The sequence below is a fragment of the Lepisosteus platostomus genome, chromosome 1 (assembly GCF_059453375.1).
Source record: "Lepisosteus platostomus isolate fLepPlt1 chromosome 1, fLepPlt1.hap1, whole genome shotgun sequence".
NCBI lineage: Eukaryota > Metazoa > Chordata > Actinopteri > Semionotiformes > Lepisosteidae > Lepisosteus > Lepisosteus platostomus.
Genome location: NC_142611.1, coordinates 46,658,352 through 46,677,011, shown reverse-complemented (window position 1 = coordinate 46,677,011; position 18,660 = coordinate 46,658,352).

The window sequence follows — 18,660 nt, the reverse complement described above, 5'->3', positions numbered from 1 at the left end:
TTAACCGTATATTTGAGGGACGGGTGGAAGTTGGTGAAATGGTGCAGGAAGAACTCAAGCTGATCGTTGGAGCATGTGGCGGCACCAACGCAGTCATCAATATATCGTTTGTAGAGATCAGGGACATAGTAAGTGTAGGAAGCGAAGAAGCGTTCTTCTACCCAGCCGACAAAAATGTTGGCATAGCTGGGTCCCATTCTGGTGCCCATGGCAACTCCACTAACCTATTGGTAAAAAAGATTATTGAAAGAGAATGCGTTCAGTGTGAGGACCAATTCTGCAAGGTGTACCAGGGTGTGGGTGGGTGGATCAAGCACTGTGCGTTTGTCCAGCGTGTGCTTGAGGGCTGTAAGGCCGTCATTGTGGGGAATGAGGGTGTACAGAGATGTGATGTCCATGGTAAAAATGTAGCATTCGGTACCCTGAATGGAAATCATTAAAAAGTTGGAGCGCGTGGTTGGTGTCCTTAATGTATGAGGGAAGATCTTCAACCAGCGGTCTCATGAGGCTGTCGAGAAAGGCTGAGATGTAAGTAGTTGGACAGTTACATGCTGATACGATGGGGTGTCCAAGGGTGTCCGGTTTGTGGAATTTGGGGAGGAGGTAAAATTGAGATACCTGTGGATGTTCCTTGATGAGCCGGTTTGCCTCTTGGGGGAGCTCATTACTGCTGATAAGAAGAGAAATGGTGGATACCACTTCCTTTTGGTAGTCAGTGGTAGGGTCCTGTTGGAGAGGGAGGTAGGCAGAAGTGTCAGTTAGTTGTCTAGAGGCTTCAAAGATATATAGATCCTTACGCCACACCACAACAGCACCTCCTTTGTCCGCTGGTTTGATGACAATATCATCCCTGTTGTGGAGAGACTGGAGCGCCTGATTTTCTTCTTGGGTGAGGTTAGACCTATGTTTACTGGGTATAGAGAGTGCCTTGGGAGCTTGATTAGTGCATTGGTTGATGAAATAATCAACTGGTGGAAAATGGCCAGAGGAGGGAGTCCAACAGCTCTGTTTGGGATTAATGTTGTTAATGACATCAATAACCGAGTTGTTATCAGCTGCCTGTGAAGAGGAATTGTCGGCAAAATATGCTCTGAGATGGATCCTGCGGTAAAAGCGGTTAAGGTCGACATTGGTCTGGGGGATGTCCAGCTTCCTGGGAACTGGTACAAAACTGAACTATTGCTGAGGAGGGATTGCTCATCCTGTGAAAGGGAAAGGTCAGAAGGTTTGGTGACAACAAGGTTAGGGTTGGTGAGGGTGTTCGGGGTGTTGATGGTTTTCTTCTGTAGAAGATGACTGAGTTTTTTGTCCTTCTCTGTAGTGAGAAACTGGTAGAGTTTAGAGTTGAGAGATCTCATGAGGTTAGTTAGGAAGGGAAGATGATGTGGAGCTGTTAGCCGTAGAAATTCCTTAGCCTCTTTGATGTTGTTGTCGGAAAGGATAATCTGTTTTTTGAGGGAGAAAATGGTAGAGAGCATTAGTTTCCTAGAAAATTGTTTTAGAAGTCTCTGAGTGTTACTCTGGGTGGTATCAGGGTCAAAAGAAAAGGTATTAAATTTAAGGCGAAATCCTTTAGGGATGATATTATGTCAACGACATCTGTAAAGGAATAGAAGTTGGTTAGAAAGCCTGGTCTTGGAACAGATAGCTGTGAAGAGACGGAATGCTGGTTAGTAAGAGAAGTGGGCAAGTGGACCAGGGAGGAAGAGAAGGTATGACGAAGAGATCTAGAAAAAGATTTGGAGGAAGGCATAGTGGGTCGCAGCAGCTGTAGGCGGAAGTAGTTCAGGTGGGTAGCTGTGTCAGCATGCGTAGGCTGCAAAGGAACAAGTAATAGGTTTATTCCATGCTGAAAAAAAGAAGAAAGAGAACACAACGTTTTGGCCGTGGAGCCTTCTTCAGGTGTGAGAGAGACAGGGCAGTAGGCAAAGGTAAAGTAGCGGGAGAACAAAGGTTGGGAGGGAGGAGGAGTGAGAGGCGGGAGCAGGGGACAGAAAGAGAGGCCAATCAAGAGGTGTGAAGTCAGAATGGGTGCAGAGAGGTGTGAAATGAAACTTCCAATGAATGGAGAAAATGTAAAAGAACAGTAGTCTGTCGTTAAGGGAAGGGAGAATGTGTGATCCTAGCTGCAGAATAATTTTAGTTTCGGTGGTCTTTCTGATGTATGAGTTCGGAAAACCGTCTTTGAGAACACAGACGGAGAAATTAGAGTGGTCGTGGCCGTCAGAGGTGAAATGAGAAACAATGTGCTTGGAGAGATCTTTAATCTTCACAGCCCTGACGTGTTCTCTGAAGCTGTCTCCGAGTTTCCTTCCAGTTTCTCCAATGTAGATGGCTGGGCATTTACTGCAACTCCTGTTACACAGCCACCACCACACTCATTCAAGGCCCCTCAGGACAATTCTGGATCACCCAGTCAGCATCTTGAACCTCCAGCAACCTTATTTACTGTATCTCTTGCAGTAAATGCCCAGCCATCTACATTGGAGAAACAGGAAGGAGACTCGGAGACAGCTTCAGAGAACACGTCATGGCTGTGAAGATTAAAGATCTCTCCAAGCCCATTGTTTCTCATTTCACCTCTGACGGCCATGACCACTCTAATCTCTCCGTCTGTGTTCTCAAAGACGGTTTTCCGAACTCATACATCAGAAAGATCACCGAAACTAAAATTATTCTGCAGCTAAGATCACACATTCTCCCTTCCCTTAACGACAGACTACTGTTCTTTTAAATTTTCTCCATTCATTGGAAGTTTCATTTCACACCTCTCTGCACCCATTCTGACTTCACACCTCTTGATTGGCCTCTCTTTCTGTCCCCTGCTCCCGCCTCTCACTCCTCCTCCCTCCCAACCTTTGTTCTCCCACTACTTTACCTTTGCCTACTGCCCTGTCTCTCTCACACCTGAAGAAGGCTCCACGGCCGAAACGTTGTGTTCTCTTTCTTCTTTTTTTCAGCATGGAATAAACCTATTACTTGTTCCTTTGCAGCCTACGCATGCTGACGCAGCTACCCACCCATATAAAAAAAACATACCTAATTATCTTAAAATTAGTAAAACACTGAGATTTGAAACTAAAAACTAAATCTTATTGTAATGGTTTCTGTAGAAAAAGACATTCACATAAATGTGGATTGATTTCTTTCGGGCTCAGTATGTACATGAAAGAATACTAAAAGAGGACACCAAGGGTAAAAAAAAATCACTGTTTCATAGAATATTTTTAATATATCTTATGTTAATAACAATGTTGATATACATCCTTTGGAAAGTTATAGCTCATTTTCAACTCCCAACATTGTACTTCCATTACTTCCCTTCAATACAATATTGCTGGTTGTTTTGTCTGGTTATTTTTCTCCTTCTTGTTGAGGTAGTAGTAGTGTAATTATAACTTGGCATCTCTTGATCCAAATTGTACACATTTAAGTATGTATCCTAACATTTTGTTTGTCTGTCATTCTCTGGCTTTTTCATGTTGTATTGTATACTGAATTTGTGTCTCTTTTCAATTCTGTTGTGTGTTTATCATTGAGGGACCTGGGTGGCTTTTTTAGATACTCAACCTTATTGTAATTAATAATCTGTATGTTTTGTGATTTTAAAGTTTTTGTAAGTGGATATTTCTCCTTTAAATTACAGCTTGTTCTGTTCAAAGAAATAAAGGCAAATCACCATCAACATTCTCTGACTAGTGGGGTATATTATTGCTAAATTTGCTTCCCATGTAAATTGGGGTCAGGATATTATTTTTACTTTCAGCCTAATTTATTTAATTTATTTTAATATTAATTAAATTTGCATCAGACCTCTACAATCCATGATGAGGATTAACCTGTAACTATTTATTATGATAACTACTATTCTGCACTTCTCTACATAAATATAATCTACTGGATGACATTTACAAGCAATATTAGGGCAAACTGCTGATAATTTGACTGCAATTTTCAACCTGGGGCACAAAAAGCCATCTTTCATCTTCAAAACACGATCTGCAAGAACTCCACAAACCAAGATACTATATTCAGGTTGCAGTACACAAACTGCTCGTTGCACCTGGAAATGCTTATTTGTGAGTCCAGTGGTGAAAACTGCACAGGCAATGGATTACTAAGCAGTGAAGAAATGCGATCTGGTCAGATGGTCATGGTCAAAAAATACTTTTTAAAATCCACTTAATAGGGAATGTTAATATGGAATCAGGTAACTAAAGAAATTCTGGTAACTGAAAAAAAAATAAACAACACTAACGATGTTGATTTAAGAATCTAAATATAATATATTTATATTGCTAGTAGTACTATATTCCACTTTATAAAACGGATAGTTCCAGTCCTGAAATCTGATTGGCTGATGCTTCCGAAGCCGTGTTATATTCTCTGATATATGCACATTCTGGAAGGAATTTTGACTTTTTACTGTGTGATAAAGAAATATCAATATGCAGACCAATAAATAAGAGTCAATCAAATCAATCGCATAGGCTTTTAAAGACTACTTCTTAGCGTAGATAAGAAAGCATAGATAAAAAAGCTTGGATTCTCAGGTATTTGATACATGTATAGTATCTTCTTCTGCTGTTTTTGTTATGCTCTTAAGGATCCTTGTGATTTTTTGTGCTTTCGTTGTATGATAGTGTCGCATAGTTTAAATCATGTTCATTCTTAGAAATGATCAGATGCTCAGTTTAAAGCAAGGGAGATTATGTCTGTTATAGTGGACATAAAAACGAGAGTTCTCTACAGTGTTATTGGAAACCCAATTTTGATGACAAAGCGCTTGAGTGATATCCTGGCAGGCACTGAGACCAGGACTAGTGGGAGCACTCCAGCAGCAAAAAAGAAAATGCCTGATGAACTATGGATTGGACAGTTTTTCAGTGCTTGTTCAATCAATGGAAATGTTCAAATAAATGTGCTAAAGAAAAAACAATTTATTCCTTTATCATATTGGTTAGCTAATGTCCTCTCTTTGCTAGTTAATATTACTTGTGGTTGTGTTTCTGCATTGTGTAGCAACGAGGGACTTTATTCTCAGGGGGAGGAACATAAACAGATTAATTTTCATATTATATAATTTTTTTTAATTCAAATTCATTCTATACAGCAGTCGCATATGTCGGGTCCGTTTTATAAAAGTAATAAGGCACGAGAGGCCTGTGTTATATCGTGGATATAGTCACAGTTAAAAAGGGTTGCCAGCCTTCCGCATAGCGTCGGGGCTTACAACGCCTTTTAACTGTGACTATATCCACAATATACTGTATCATGGCCTCTCGTGCCTTATTGCTTAAATATTCTATGTATCACCCAGAAGGTCCTGTGCTCAATTCCTGGTAAGGGCACAGGTTTTGTTTTGAACAAATAAAGACTCCTTCTCTAAAAATAAAATAGTAAATAATGTGTACGCTATATTGACATTTTTATTATTTGTATATATCATATAAAAATAGTAAAAAAACACCAGTTTACAACAAAATCGTACAGTATATAGTATAATTATAATCTAGAATTACAAAATGATCTTAAAAAAACACTGGAGTATAATAACATATCTGATCATTACTAACATTTCTTAAAGATGATTTGTCACTATTTTCATAACCTTTGCTTTCTTATTGAAATGTCTATTTTTGAGACACGATCTTTCAGAGGTCAATAACTTTTCTAGCAAATAACATAGAGGCTTCATACCAATTGCATTTTAAAGAACAAGATTTGTGAAAAACTGGGTGGGGGGAAGGGAGGTTGTGCCGTCTGCTTGATATCTGATACTCCTCAGTACGCTTAAGTGATCATACTGTAAATGTAATGTGAATATTTAATATACTGCGATATATAGAATTAATAAAAATGTCAATGTAAACAATATATTATTTACAATTGGCAACATCTTTTTATTTACAATTGGTTTAAATCACCATTGCACTTCAAAATTACATTGGCAAGAAAGTAAAAATGGTTGCAAACTGCTTCAAAGCCTTCTTCAGACAAGAACCAGAAAGTGCAAATTTACTTGCTGCCTAAACCCTCTCTCACACACCCTCTCCCGACTCCCATTAGGCAACACACAAAGAAAGTACTGAACACTCCAAAGGACAGTTTGTTGAAAGTATTTTGGCTGGGATTAAACACAGATCATTTAGTATGTTTTAGTACATGTTTCAGTGGCCTTTATTAATACCGCTGTGTTATTCTAGATTATAATTATAAATATATATATTATTTCATTTTAAGGCTTGGTTTTAATCCTGCCATTGACAGTATTCACATTTGCTGACTTGTTCATGTTCATTCATTATTAATATTATTAACAATATCTTCTGTATTGTTTTAAAATTGACTTACAGATGCACCCATTCAAAGTGCGCGGCACAGACACGTACTGCGGGTAATTGGCTTACGTCCTCGCGCAATACCACGGTACGTGATTGGTTGAATGACAGGGGCACTCGTGGTGCGTTGGTCGGTCGCAGAAAGATTTAAATGTCTTTACAGTGCTCGTTTTAGTATTGAATATTTATATGGAATTTTACAACTGAAGGGAAATCTTAGTAGCTGAGCATTAAAAGAATAGGAGCATAACGCGTGTGAAGGCCATAAACGATATTGATTTTGGAACATAAACATACAGTATTACAGTATATGGCTGGTCTTGGTACTTTAAAGAAAAAATACACACCAGTATTACATTTCTCCCTAAACATTTTAAGCATCGAAGTCTTTAACTAACATGTGAAATAGCGTGTATAAAAAGTGGTAGTTTTAAGCTTTTCTGCTAATATAATATGGAATCACGTATCTAAAGAAATTAATAACAATATAATTATATTCGTGTACTGCAACACACGAATACACGCTGTACAATGTCTGTTGATTCTGTATGTGTAGGGCTGTTTCACCTCTGCTCATGTGACCTTGCTGGTAGTCTGGTGGTCTATGTGCCGGATTACTAACCCGCAGGTTGTGTATACAAATCCAGCCAGTGCTGTGACTTTTATTTTCAACAAACATTTCTTTGAAAAAATAGAATAGCAATATTATAGACAATTGATTGACAAGAAATATACAAAAGCACATATTAAATTTGGGAAATAGTTTTGATATGTAAATAGTTCCCTGGTTCAATTCCTGCCATCCTGTGTGTGTGGGGTTTGCATGTTCTCTCTGGGTTACATGGTTTTTCTCCATATGTGTGATATGACTCCCTCTCGCACTCCAAAACATTCTGGCAAGTTAATTGGCTTATGGGAAAACTGCCCCTGGTGTGTGTGTGTGTGTTTGTGTCTGTCTGTCCTGTGATGGACTGGTGCTATGTCCAGGGTGTATTCTGCCTTGTTTCCTTTGCTTACTGGGATAGGCTCCAAATCCTCTGCACTGGATAAAGAGATTAGAAAATGGATGGAAGTAAAGGCACTGTGTGGATGGACCTATACACAGTGTTAGAAACCCACTATGAAATGGCAGCATCTCACTGAGAATAAAATATTTTATAGTGCTGGCTTAAGGAAACAGCCTTTCTACCTCTCTTGCACATCAGTATCCATACCTAGTTATTTAAACAAATTGCGTCTAACTATAAACATCTTAATATACTGGCTCTGTGGCTCAGCGTCAGCTATGTTTGCCCATTCCTTCAATTCATGTGCATCCAACACACAGTTCAATGCTAGCAACTACACAAAATCTAAAATACAATCCTCGTTTCAGTATCTATGAAAAAAAAAACAGTCTGTTAACTTTTTCATCTTCATCAAAAGTATGCCTAACCCCATTAGGAAGTGTTCTTATTATCATTGTAATCCCCAGCTTTCCCAAAATTATCTTTTTCTTACCAACATCTCTAGTCCTTTATCTTGCAATAACTCAGCCAACACTTAAATCTCCAAAAGCTGCTTGTTTTAATTTATTTAAATCACAAATATCATATGTAACTACTGGCCATGTAATACTCTGCACTGTGGAATAATAGTTTATTTTAAAGGGAACTAGAGAAACTAGGAACTAGAGAAATCAAGAAAGGCTCTGTTAAAAGCAAGGGAGTTCATTATTTTATTTGCTTTGGCAACACTGATTGTACCCATCGGTCATGCTAATGAAGCACCTTGAATTGAATTGAGAGGGGGGTGGGGGGAGGACGAGCGATCGAACGAGCGAGAGAGAGAGAAACCAGGGGTGCAGAACCAGGGAACTATTTACATATCAAAACTATTTCCCAAATTTAATATGTGCTTTTGTATATTTCTTGTCAATCAGTTGTCTATAATATTGCTATTCTATTTTTTCAAAGAAATGTTTGTTAAAAATAAAAGTCACAGTGCCAGCTGGATTTGAACACACAACCTGTGGGTTACTAATCCGGCACATAGACCACCAGACTACCAGCAAGGTCACATGAGCAAAGGTGAAACAGCCCCACACATACAGAATCAACAGGCATTGTACAGCGTGTATTAGTGTGTTGCAGTACACGAATATAATTATATCATTATTAATTTCTTTAGATACGCGATTCCATATTATATTAGCAGAAAAGCTTAAAACTACCACTTTTTATACACGCTATTTTACATGTTAGTTAAAGACTTCGATGCTTAAAATGTTTAGGGAGAAATGTAATACTGGTGTGTATTTAAAGTACCGAGCCCAGCCATACTGTATACTGAATGTTTATGTTCCAAAATTAATATCGTCTATGGCCTTCACACGCTTTACAGTATGCTCCTATTCTTTTTATGCTCAGCTACTAAGATTTCCCTTCAGTGGTAAAATTCCATATAAATATTCAATACTTAAACGGGCACAGTAAAGACATTAAATTTACATATACATATTGTATACAGTACAGTTTGCATACAGTAATATGTTTATGTTCCTAAATCAATATCTTTTATGAGAATGTGAAAGGCATGGTAAATCAGAGATTCTCAAAAATTACTGTACTTTGCATGATTGGAAACAAATGCATGATTGCGAAATGCTGTGGTGTTACTTTTACAAAGACGGTCAATGAAATGTATGAATGTGGACCAGGGAAAAACTTTGAGTTTACAGCTTGTCCAAGGTCATTCATTATTAATACTATTAGTTATATCTTCGGTAAAGACTTTGATGGCGACAGCTCAAACATGAGAGGTTGAGCTTTATTAGCTCCACCTTGAGGAAATTCTGGATACTATTATTTTACTTGCGGTACCACATGGTATCATGCGGCACTATGCGAGAATTTACGGTATTAATACAGTAAACTGTGTCAAGCGCACCGCAAAATAATGCGGTATCGACTGCTTGTTTTGAATGGCTGCATCTGTATGACTTCATGTGATTCGCGCATGTGGCACATTGGAAATGTAGTCTTTGTTCATGTTTTAAAACTATATTACATGAACTAAGGAAAAATTAGTGTTTTTATAAAATAGGCCATTTGACTGCTGATTGCATTGTGTTAAAGCGCAACAAGCAATCATGAAGAGAGCAAGAGACTGTAAATTCAGCCCCATCCCCCAAGCAAAACTGCCTATTCAAAATAACAAAAATGTTTAGGGAGGCTTTCTGCTCCAGTGGTGTGGAGAGATTAGGAGAGTTTAAGTATGTTACAAAGACTGTAAAGTTTATTTTTACAGCCCATTTTGCTTTTAAAAAGGTAACTATAGATAACAGTTGATTAGTCTGGTACCAGGATCTCAGTCCTGAGAGAGCTGATACATACAGATGCAGCCATTCAAAGTGCGCGGTACAGACACCGCAGTACAGATACCGCAGGTAAGATGACACGCGATACCGCGGTGCGTGATTGGTTGACCGACAGGGGCACTCGTGGTCCGTTGGTCTGTCGTAGAAAGACTTACTGTACTGTAAACGTTTTTACTGTGCCCGTTGTAGATATTGAATTTTACCACTGAAGGGAAATCTTAGTAGCTGAGCATAAAAAGAATAGGAGCATACTGTAACGCGTGTGAAGGCCATAAACGATATTAATTTTGGAACGTAAACATACAGTATATGGCTGGTCTTGGTACTTTAAAGAAAAAAATACGCACCAGTATTCCATTTCTCCCTAAACATTGTAAGCTTCGAAGTCTTTAACTAACGTGATACCGGAGTCAACAAGCATACTTTTAGAATTTGATTAAAAGGGAATATAATATGGAATCGCGTATCTCAATAATTTAATAACGGTATGATTATATCCGTGTACTGCGGCAGAGCTATGTAGGGCTGTTTCGCCTGCCTGATCATGCGAGCTGTCTTGTAGCCTACTGGTCTAGGTGCGTGACTACCAGCTGGCAGGTTGTGTGTTTGAATCCAGCTGGTGCTGGACTTTTCATTTTTATTTATTTATTTTTTAATCGCGTAACATAAACATATTACCGTATGCAAACTGTACTGTATACAGTATGTATATGTATATTTAATGTCTTAACTGTGCCCGTTTAATTGAATTTAAAAAAAATATTTAACACGAACATTAAGCTGCTTACATCTTCCGCCTGAGAACAGTCACCCGTTGCTACCCAACGCAGAATGGTGTTTGGCTGACACCATCTGACACCCCTCTGATTGGAGAAAAAAGACGTGCTGGTGTGCTATACCAGGAAGAGGATTTCTTTCAATTCTAAACGTGTATTTTAAAAGTTTAAGAAGTAAAAACCTTACAGCGTACACAGATTTCTAAACTGATCAGGATCGTTATCTTTGTCTCATGCATAATAATGTTCACCGCTCTGTCCAGCACATTAATAATAAACTTTATTTTATATAGCTTTTTAAACGAATAAGTAATTAGATTGCTCATAAATCTAATCACTTGCTTTTTCTTTTTATTTAGGCTCAGATTTCAACTATAGATCGTATTATTAATAACCATAATAACAACCAACCAACAAAAACAACCATATAAACATAATACCAACCAAAAACATAGATAACAACCACAATACAAAATCAAATAATCAAACCATTTTACACTCGCAAAGTCCTCCAATTATCATAATCCCGCCCCTTATGCAAAACCAAACCTTCCTCCCATCCCAGTTTATCCTGTTTATCATAAACAAAATCCACCTCAATTTTCAACATAAAGCATTACACAAAATCAATACCTCAACACTCCATACTCAACAACGATAATTCACAAACAGCCAGAACATGTAACTACACATTCCCAAACATACCTAATTTCCATAGCCCCGCCCCTTATGCAAAACCAACATCCCTCCCCTGTTCTCTCTCTCCCCTGGCGGTTGTAATTGTTTTTATTTTCAAATAAATTTTAACAAAGTCATGTATTTTAAAAATCTTAAGATTTTTCTATTTATGTCTTTATTTAGTGGTTTCATTAGTGACAAAGGCTAAACTTTCTTGGAAAAATGTCTTTTATGTAAACCATGTTTGCTATTAATTCATTCAGGGCTAAAATATGTTCATTGTCTTCTAATGAAAGAAGGGTTCCTTTCGCCGTAGTCGGGAGCCTAGCCTTTAACTAGTAAGTACTGTATTTACTGGGGTTTTGAGGGGGGTGTCTTTCGCTGGAAATCTCGCCTCCTACTTTGAAAATACCCGTGAAACCGGTTCAATTCGTCACAGCCAGCACTCCTGCAGAGAGTTGGGTTGTACTTGCAGTGTATACAGTACACGCGTTATGCTCTTCGTTAATGTCTGTGAAGTTTTATTTAATCTCTGAGCCATACTGATTCTTCTGGAAGCACACCAGTATTCCACTTTCTCCCTAAACATTTTTAGGATCAGAGTCTTACATGTGGTTATTTCGAAAACGTTTGTACGTGCTTCTTCTTACCATGTTACTGTTTACCGTTACTGACCATATTAAGTTTAAGTGCCTGTGGGCACTTTTCCTGTCCGTGGGGGGTGGACCGTCTTTCATTAGAAGGTTAGTCTGTTCTACTCTGAGAATGTAGGGGGGGTGGGAAGTGCCCACGGTCATTTAATTAGTATTAAAATCTTAGTTATCTTTCTAGTTCACAGGTTTGCATGCATAATTTAATTTTGAAAGCCACTGAGACATCAGGTACTACTGTTGTATTTATGAAAAAGAAACAAAACAAAAAACATACTAACAACTGTGCCATCCTACTCCTTAGTTAATACATTTTATTATTCATAAACAGTTAACATTGTTAGCAAAATATTTTGAATTATATTTAACCCTATTTTTTCTTTAGTTTTGTATTTAACTTATTATATGATAGTCAGACTTAATGTATATTAATGTATATTTGAACAATGAAAATATATTTTTACAAGATTTTACATTAAGCACTTAAAATTAATATGGTTAATAATAGTAAACTGTAACATGCTGTAACAAGATCGGTTAAACTTCGAAGAAAATCCTTTCAGAGAAAATGTTTCAGGTGTGAAGAACAAACCTGTTCCCACACACCCTGCCCCCACTACCATTAGAATATACACAAACATTTTAGCGTTTCATTCTGAGCAGAAGACCCTCACACCTGAAGAGTGCTGGCTGTGACGAATTAAACCGGTTTTACAGGTTTCAATCACAGATTGGGACTCAGTAAAGTAACACACAGCGCCACTGGATTTGATAATACTGTACCTAACCAAAATCCGCAATATGGAAACAGAACCTGTGTAATTGTTGATAGATGATGTACTCGTAACATTTTTTCAAGACGAACTACAACATTTAAAAAATGACTTGTATGTACTTGATATCTCTAATCAATCCACGGGTTCCAGCACAAAACGAAACTAAAACGCATACCGTTTCGCGCTTCTTATTAGTTGCTCAAAAGTAATTTGACCGTATGAAATGCATAATATAAACCTAGAAACATATACGTGAGCAGTACTTAAGCACTGTAGTATCGGTGTTAAGACATACCTCTCAAATACTGTAAATCAAGTTAAAAATATCTCAAGACCGATTCTGGTCGGAATGAAACCATGTTTCGTGTATGTTTTCTTTTTCATCTTGAAATAACTCATTTCTAAATACCTTTTTCACTGTTAACATCTTGTAGCAACTTTGCGACAAAATATACACTCTGACAGTTCATCCTGCTACCAACATTAAATAAAACAAATCTTAAGATTTCTATATTTATGTCTTTATTTAGTGGTTTCATTCGAAGCTTACAATGTTTAGGGAGAAATGGAATACTGGTGCGTATTTTTTTCTTTAAAGTACCGAGACCAGCCATATACTGTATGTTTATGTTAAGATTTCCCTTCAGTGGTAAAATTAGATATGAATATTCAATACTTAAACGGGCACAGTTAAGACATTAAATATACATATACATATTGTATACAGTACAGTTTGCATACGGTAATATGTTTATGTTACGCGATTAAAAAATAAATAAATAAAACTGGAAGGTCCAGCACCACCATTATGTTTATATGGTTGTTTTTGTTGGTTGGTTGTTATTATGGTTATTAATAATACGATCTATAGTTGAAATCTGAGACTAAATAAAAAGAAAAAGCAAGTGATTAGGTTTATGAGCAATCTAATTACTTATTCGTTTAAAACGCTATATAAAATAAAGTTTATTATTAATTTGCTGGACAGAGCGGTGAACATTATTATGCATGAGACAAAGATAACGATCCTGATCAGTTTAGAAATCTGTGTACGCTGTAAGGTTTTTACTTCTTAAACTTTTAAAATACACGTTTAGAATTGAAAGAAATCCTCTTCCTGGTATAGCACACCAGCACGTCTTTTTTCTCCAATCAGAGGGGTGTCAGATGGTGTCAGCCAATCACCATTCTGCGTTGGGTAGCAACGGGTGACTGTTCTCAGGCGGAAGATGTAAGCAGCTTAATGTTCGTGTTAAATATTTTTTTTAAATTCAATTAAACGGGCACAGTTAAGACATTAAATATACATATACATACTGTATACAGTACAGTTTGCATACGGTAATATGTTTATGTTACGCGATTAAAAAATAAATAAATAAAAATGAAAAGTCCAGCACCAGCTGGATTCGAACACACAACCTGCCAGCTGGTAGTCACGCACCTAGACCAGTAGGCTACAAGACAGCTCGCATGATCAGGCAGGCGAAACAGCCCTACATAGCTCTGCCGCAGTACATGGATATAATCATACCGTTATTAAATTATTGAGATACGCGATTCCATATTATATTCCCTTTTAATCAAATTCTAAAAGTATGCTTGTTGACTCCGGTTTCACGTTAGTTAAAGACTTCGAAGCTTACAATGTTTAGGGAGAAATGGAATACCGGTGTGTATTTTTCCTTGTGATATTTTAAGCTCTAGTTGAATGATAGGTGTCGCATTTTAAATCATTTTCGTAGCTAGAAATTATGAAACGCCCTGTTAAAAGCAAGGAAGTTTTTATGCCCCGTTGAAGTAAAACAAAATGCCTGACAAAGTATGGCTTGGACAGATTCCAAGTGCTTGTACAAATGTGCTAAAGAAATTATACTTTGAGTATACAGCTTGTCCAAAGTCATCCATTATTATTACTATTAGTAATATCTTCAGTAAAGGCTTTGATGCATAAATATTTCTGATAAAGGTAGGTTGTGTACTTCTGTCCAACTGAGCAATCTTGCTTTCATAATATATACCAACATTTTAATGACTGATGATTAACATGCTGTAATACACAGTTCAAAATTAAAGGCTCAAATGCTGTACATGAGAGGTTAAGCTCCCCCTGGCGGTTTTACAAGGCGACACCGGATAGTTAGTCACGTGACACACGTGACACACGTGATACTGCGTGATACTGTGACACGCCCACCGGGGTATGCCGCGAAATACCTCACCCATTTTGAATGGCTGCATCTGTAGAAGTATATCCTCCTTGCTACGATCGGCATTCCCTCCTACAGAAGGTGCTCCATTCCTCTCTTGGTACTCCTTTTAATTATTACTTGTGTTACTTCCTGGTGTCTCTAGTTAAGGTTCCTTATTTAAGTTTGCTTCCTCCTGCCTTCGGGGCTCAGCTTTGGAAGATGGTTGCCTGATGGCCTGCCTACTACCAGGCGTCAGGGGAAACCTGAGGGCAAAGGCCAGTTATAGTCACTCTGACCTTCTGAGCCCGGGGCATGGAGCAAAGCCCCGTATTTCCTGGTTCCTAGTTTTCATGTGTTCTTGTCCCTGTTTGTCTCCAAATGGATTTCCCGTTAATGGATCTATGGACTGTTTCCTGATTTCCCTGTGGACCGGCCTGGATTTGGTTGCTATCGGATACTTACCCTTCATTACTACACGGACTTCCCTGTTACCACTGTGAGCACCAATAAACCTTGTGTGTCTTTCCTGAACTCCTTTCCTTTCAGGATTTGCCACCTCACATAGGGTCTTAATTACACTTTCCATGGGAGGCTGACCCAGCAAATTTAACACTCCTAAAATATCTTAGTGTAACAGAACTCACAAGATATAATTTAATCCAATGTTGGGATTGCATTTCACTTCTGTGATTACAGTAAATATAATGGTCAGTAAATATAATGGTCATGTGCTCTAAATGTTATTAAAAGTTAACTTATGATTGCTTTCATCTATTGTGATCTTTCCACAACCATATTATATAGTATAACAAATACATGGTGATGCAGTCAGGCCATGAGGTGTTTTGTGATTTATGATATATATGTAACTTTTTTGTCTTTGTATGTTGAGACATTTGTAAATTTTACAAATACATTTAGGATATTGCTATTGTCTTGTGATGTAATCAAGTTTATTGCAAATTATTTTGAACATACAAAACACTTTTTTTTCTTGCTGCTCCATTGCTGCTCCATTGCATCAGCTCTGTCAAATTCTAATAATCAAATGAGCCAATGAATACAAAGGAACAGTGTACTTAATACGTTGACACTAACTCACCTGGCTGAGGAAATGACAATGCTGGCTAAAGATCAAGTGCTGCCACTACCGTGCCCATACTTATTAAGGTTGAGAAATATAATTAACTGCTTTTATTTAAGCTAGTAAAATGCTATATATATCTATTCAGACCAATATAGCAAATCAGAGCACATAATAGTGAGATAATATAAGGAATGTGATTAAAATCGTTGTTAAATTTATTATTAATTTGTAAATATTTCATTTAGTTACTTTCCTAATTCTCAAACTTGAAAACTAATTCATTTCATCTAACCCTAATTGTCAGTGCTTAAAAAAGAGCAGAGCCAGAGAATTCCTGTACTTTACACCACCTAGTGGAGCAATGAAAACAAACTCATTTATCCATACTTGTTTGTAGTGGGAATTAAATCCACAAAAGATTAACAGTGACTAATGCCTTTCTGATTAAGCAGGGATGCTTCTTTATTTTAATGAGAATTTCAACAGCACTCTACCATACATAACCAGCAACTTATCTGTCTCTATGTTCTTTTAATTTGAACATTTCCTAGGATTATGCTGTTTTAATTGATGTTGCACTAGGATGGGAAATTGAGACCACATTTAGAACATAAAGGTCAATGGGAAAACTACTTGCATTTTCAGGAAGGAAAAAATATAAATTGATCAGGAAATCACACCTTGTATGAATACTCCCTACTATATCTGTTATAAAATGTATTGTTTTCCATTTGAATAAAATATAAAGTACACACTTCTATATACTATGAATTAATTCAGACCATTCAGACAACAGACACTATAGTGCTATTTTGATAGGATCAATAAATCATGATGAAGCATTGCTAGCCTCTTAAAAAACATTCTGATAATTTATTCGATCAATTTCCTTCTACAACAGTGTTTTAAGTTTTAGGTGCCTGTCAATTCCCAATCCCTGCAAACATAGGAGAGATGAGGCCCTTAGGCCATTCCAAACAAGGGTGGGTATGATGAGACCAGTCCCAGTGGATCAATTTAGAATAAACAATTGAATATAATATCCATATCTTTGGGAGTTGGAAGTAAACTGGAGTACTCGGTTAAAACCCATGCAAACTCTAGAGCTGTGAAACAACAGTGTTTACCACTATGCCACCATTTGCTCCTTTTATGAGTAGTATTTTTGTCTTTTAACTAAACTTTTAACTTCAGACAATGCTTTCACTTATCATTCATGTCAGTAAATTCTAATTAATAACATGAGAATGAACAGAAGAGCATTTAAATGTGCACAAATTCAAGGAGGCCATTTGACCTATGCAGCTAATTTATTTTTTAGTAGCTTATTGGTCTAAATTTGTATCCATGCCATTTTCTGAAAGAAGCCAGCATAATAGAGTCATCAAGGCTGGGTAACTTGTTCCATTCTCCCACAACCCTTAAGAGATTTCTAGTGAATTATCTAATTTAAGATATAGGAGGTGTACACTTAATTCCTCAAGTCTCATGAAGGCTTCAGTTTGCTTTCTCACTTCTTGCCTTAAATTAATTCACCAAACCTCTTAGCTACTTGTTGCTAGAAAGGATAAAGTGTTTCATATAATTAAGAAATACAGTATAACTATAAAATAGTTATTCTGTTACAATATTTATTGCATCTAAAAAATGTCAAAAGAGTAATGCATAACACTGATGGAAACTGAGCACACATAATACAAAAATTGTTCTTACTGAGGAAACCATATTTTATTGCATGTCTGGTGATGCCTGCTGATTGAGGACATACATGACGTGCTGTTCAAGGACTTCAGTCATCATGGCTTATAAGGAGTGGCAAGGTGAGGGAAAAACATCTGCTTCAAAAGAAACTGTAGCTTTTAACCTCTGGTGACAGTGAAAGGGAAAATAAACTTGCTGTGATGTCAAGTTTAGCACATGTCAAAAACTGGCACAGTAACATTAACTGTTTCTTTGATCAGCGGGCAAGAATCTACCATGTCAGGCTAAACAGTATCTGGTGAAGGGCATTGAAACAATCCCAGAGAGCCAGAACGTTTCCCTGAAGTACAGAACATTTCCAGGAAGGAAACAGGAACATCCAAAATACATGTACTATCTGGCTTTTGTTACCATCTTTCATTATGTAGGAGCAACATCAATTGAACTGAACATCTGTGCAATCATTTACAACAATTCATTCACAGCCACAGTCACATGCTTACCTGTCCTATTCTGTTAAATGCAATGCATTGAATTTATGTTGATTTTTTAAATATTAATAGCTAAATTTGGTCTATTGAGAATTTTCAGTACATGTATGGTAAACAAGGGTAAAGAGAAGAATCTGTGACAAATGCAAAAAACCTCTTTGTGATAAGCAACAAAGAGAACAAGAGAAATGTGTACAGAAGCACTTTGGACCACAGATATCTATACTGTACATATACTACAGTATTACCGCTGTTCTTGCAGACTGCCTTCATCTAGATGCATTATTTATACCACTGTTATTGTAGTGCAAGAGATCATTAAAGTGATATTAAAATGTTTTGAGAGGTGAATACCACAACATTATCACAGCAAATTGCAACACAAACAAATGTCAGTTGTTTTGATTAGTTTATAAACAGGCACAATAAAGAATTGATCTTGGATCCAAGACCCATTCATGGCATGTAATCCCCTTTTAAGAAAAAAAATACAACGATTCCCAGTAGTTTTCCTTGCAGAGGTGGCGGTGTTGGAAGAGAGGCAGGAGACAGTAACCACAGCTCACTGACTTTATTACCCTTTCTTAGTACACAGGTGTGCCAGTCACTG